General features: G+C 56.6%; 1 protein-coding gene across 1 annotated transcript in view; it reads left to right on the top strand.

Moving 5' to 3' along the window:
- The window catches only part of LOC112066475 (Krueppel-like factor 13), a 30575-nt gene that overhangs the window by 7460 nt on the left and 18982 nt on the right, over nucleotides 1-4133 (top strand). The gene's annotated exons all lie outside the window — the stretch shown is intronic.

Below are 4133 nucleotides of genomic sequence, written 5' to 3' on the forward strand. Positions count from 1 at the left end.
ATTTTTGGTGCTGGGGGCGGGGGAGAGGGGAAGGGGGGGGTCTTTCCAAAGCTATGAGCCAGGTTCCTGTAAGGGAGGGGGGCTTGGGGGTGGACTCGGGGGGGTGTGGGAGCAGAGAGGCACCGCCCAGCCACTGGGGGGGGTGGGGGGCAAAGGGCAAGTCAGAGGGGCCCCTCTGGAGGCAGGTCTGGGCTGGAGGGGTGTTGCCTTGGTGATGAGAGCCAGGCCCAGAGTGTGGGCATCCAGGGGTCGTGAGGGATGGTGGGAAGGGGAGTCCTGTGCGGGCTCCTTACCAGCAGGGTCTGGCTGGGGGCACCAAGGGAGGGGAGAGAAGGGGGGGGGGGCGGAGCAGCATGACTCAGGAGGCCAGGGGAAGAAGAAAGGAGAAGTGGGTGTCACGGTGCTCTTTGTGTCCCCCGGCTTCTGGGCCTCAGGACTGCATGTGTGCCCCTCCCCTCCATGGGCATCTTTGGGGGAATGCACAGCCCCCGCCCAGGAGGAGGGAAGGTGTGTTTCTAGCAGCCCTTCTCATGCTTGAGTGCTTGCAGCCCGGCTTTCTTGACGGCTCCCTGCGGTCAGCCTCAGCTCTGGTGGCTTCCTCCTCCTCCTCTTGCTGGGCACCCCTTGTCTACTTCTGAAGGCAAGACCCAAACCCTGGGTCTCTCTGCTGTTGAGGAAAGTGAAAAACGCACAGGACTTGGCAGCATGTCAGGCTGCCCACGGGAGGGAAGAGAAGAGGATTCGGCGAAGCACACCGGAGTGGCTGGTGGCCCGTGCTACCCCCTCCGACTTGGTTTTGCGCTAAAGTGACAGCAGAACCCAAGGGTCTGGCTGTGTCAGCCCAGCCCTAGTGCTCTCTGGGAGGAGGAGGGCCACGCATGGCACACGTGCACACACGTTCTTACTGAAAATGATACGTTAACTGCAAACGATTTGGGAAATTTTAGAAAAGCTCAAAAAAGAGATTATGTGGCACAAGTTGTACCTCCCAGAGCAGTTGCTTGGCCCTGTCCTCACCCTTGGGGGACAGTTCACCGGTGTTCAGCCCCGGAAGCCCTCCCGGCGCCCGGGCCTGGCCGCGAGGTCACAGCCGCACAGCCCCCTGCCCAGACATGACTGCTCGCCAGCCTCCATGCCTTGGGCTCTGCTTTGCAGCCGTGGTGGCTGCTGTGGGCTGTTTGTGGAGGCCTGTGTTCTGTGTGGAACTGAAGTGCAGCTGTGGGGGCGAGTGGGGGCCTACTGCCCACGCACAGGGGCTTTGGAGCACCACAGTGTGCGACTGTCATTCCGCTGGGGGCGTCCCGGGACCCATGGAAGTGCTGCCGCCCCGAGCTCTCCAGGGACCCGCCCGCGGTCCTGACCCAGGCACTCTGTTCCCAGAGCATCTCCTGCCCGGCCCCCATGGGAAGTGTGTGCCCGTGGGGCTGCGGCGGGAGGAGTAGCCCCCCCGGTCGGTTGAGCGGCTGTCGTCCAGGGGGCCGGGGATTTCAGGCGTGCTTGCGTTGTGCTTGCCCAGCCCTGGACCCCGGTCTCTGGGCCTGGCCGGTGTCAGCCTGTCAGCCCTGGTTGGCCACCTCCCCTCTGATGCTTGCCCTGGCCTCTTGCCGCGTGAGCCTGCAGGGTTGTCCACCAGGTGGCCGAGGAGGAGATGGGGGCCCAGTGGGAGGATGGGAGTCAGAAGTGCAGGTGGCAGCAGGGGGCTTCAGTCCCTCCAGGCTGCTTCCCGACCCTCTCTTGGGCCTGTGGGGCTCCCTGGGCTCACAGCTTCTGGCGCCTCTCCAGCCAGTGTGAGGTTGGGTGTGAATTAACTAAAGCAGACAAGGTCGAGCGTCCCTAGAATTCCATAAAGCCGGACGGCAGAATCAGCAGTCGGCCGCGTGTCCTTGGCTGAACCAGGAGCACTAGGAGAGTTGCCGAAGCCACCAAGTCCTGGGAGAAGCCGTCACAGAAGTTGTGGCCGTTCCTCTGGACGGTGTGGCTCTTCTCTACTGTGTGAGGCCCTTGGGAGGGTCCCAGAGTCCCCGAAGCTTTCAGAGTGGTCTGGCCTGTGGCCTCTGTTTTGAAGCCGGTATGCAGGTTGTAGGCCAGAGGGGAAGGGTCTGCCTGAGTCACAGTGGGGAGTGGGCATTGGGGACCCAGGGATCCTGGTGTGGGGGAGGGTCGTCCCATAGGCAGCCCAGGCTCCTCCACACGTGGACAGTTGTCCTCAGTGGCCTGGGGACGCCTGTGAGCTTCATCTCATTACAGGTCTCGGGGGACATATGTGAGGTTTCAGGTAGGGTGCCCCCCTTAGGTCCTGTCTTCACCCACTCGTGTTTAGAGAAAGCAGTTGGGCATGTAAAGAAGCCTCCTGGCTGACTTCAAGGGGTCCACAGGGTGGCTTTGGTGTGGGGACAGCCTTCTAGGAGGGCCTCAGGGGTGGCCCGGGCCAGTGCAAGAGGCGAGGCCCACCAGGTTCTGAGATGCCCCGCAGCCGGGCCAGAAGCCAGGGTGCTGGTGAGGCTGCAGCAGCTTTGAACTTGTGAGGAGCCCAGCTTTGAGGACCTTTCTGCAAGAACACGATAGTGACGGTAAGACTAAGGACACCAGGAGGGTGGACAGCCACGCGGAGAGCTCCATAGTATCCCCGGCAATGACATGCCTTTTCAGATGACCCAAATCCACCATCCCTGGACCGGATGGCAGCTTCTGAGTTGGGTCCCATCAACAGTTGGAAAATGTGTGCTCCACCCATGGTATGACTCACTCTTGGTGCTCTGGGACCAGGTTAGATGTGAGAGTGTTCCTGTTTCTCGTAAGAAGTTGACTTTACTGGAAGACTGCAATTTCAGTGCGTTGCATTTTTTATTTCTGATTTAAAAAGTCAAGCATGAAAAAATAATAAAAAATAAATAAAAGTCAAGCATATTCGTGAAAGAGGATTTGGGAGACAGGAAAGTATTAAGAGAAAACTTAACAAGGAGGAAAAGCAATAACTTTAATCCCACGAGTTACGACGTTAACAGGTCAGCCTGTGTCCATTTTAACATAAAACGTGGGATCGTCCCACACGGTCATTTTACGTTTGGCCCTTTCCCACTCACTGTAACATTCTGTCATGGTCACATCTCCAAAGTGCCTACTGGCTCTTGGACCTGGCCTTTCACGGTTGCCCAGTGCGTCCTCATCTGTTCGTCCCTGGTGTCCTAACCGGGCCCTGGGTTGAGGAGCTGTGACACCTCCTGTGACTTGCTCTTCTATCACCCAGGTTGGGCTTGTCCTTGTGATTGTCCTGGGAGCCAGCAAGGGAATGTGCATTTAGGGGCAAATTGCCTTCTAGAAAGGAAGAATGTGTGTGAGAGCACCCAGCTGGCACCCTGGCAGGAAGGGTGTTCTTAGGTGTCCAAGGTGATAAATGGAATATTTATAAATGGAATATTTCCTGCCATATCAATAAACAAAGAATGTCACAGTCACCAATGATTGCAACCCTCCAAGGAGAGCCGGTAAGCCCTGAGAAAACTCAGGGCTGAAAAGAATACCTGCCTTCTAGCAGCCATCAGACTGCAGCCACTCCCTGCGGTGAGCCCTGAGGAAACTCAGGATGTGAAAATACAGGCCCCAGATAGCTGAGGTGCACATCAAAGGAATGATTTCAGTGAGCCCAGCATCTTCACACACATAGAAAAGCGCTAAATTCCTTAACTTGAGATATCTGGTTTTCTTTATTTAACAAAAATTTTTTGACGTTCCCAATTACCTGCTCTTTGTTGCAAAATTCCTGTGTATCCTGGCTTGCCTTCTAGCAGCCATCAGACTGCAGCCACTCCCTGCGGTGAGCCCTGAGGAAACTCAGGATGTGAAAATACAGGCCCCAGATAGCTGAGGTGCACATCAAAGGAATGATTTCAGTGAGCCCAGCATCTTCACACACATAGAAAAGCGCTAAATTCCTTGAGATATCTGGTTTTCTTTATTTAACAAAAATTTTTTGACGTTCCCAATTACCTGCTCTTTGTTGCAAAATTCCTGTGTATCCTGGCTCCTCCCCTCCCCTCCCTTCCCCTCCCCTCCCCTCCCTTCCCCTCCCCTCTCTCCTTCCTTCCTTCCTTCCTTCCTTCCATCAAAAAACATTTGTTGTTCACTCCTTTGCC

This window comes from Physeter macrocephalus, chromosome 11 (genome assembly GCF_002837175.3).
Source record: "Physeter macrocephalus isolate SW-GA chromosome 11, ASM283717v5, whole genome shotgun sequence".
In the NCBI taxonomy this organism is placed as follows: Eukaryota; Metazoa; Chordata; class Mammalia; order Artiodactyla; family Physeteridae; genus Physeter; species Physeter macrocephalus.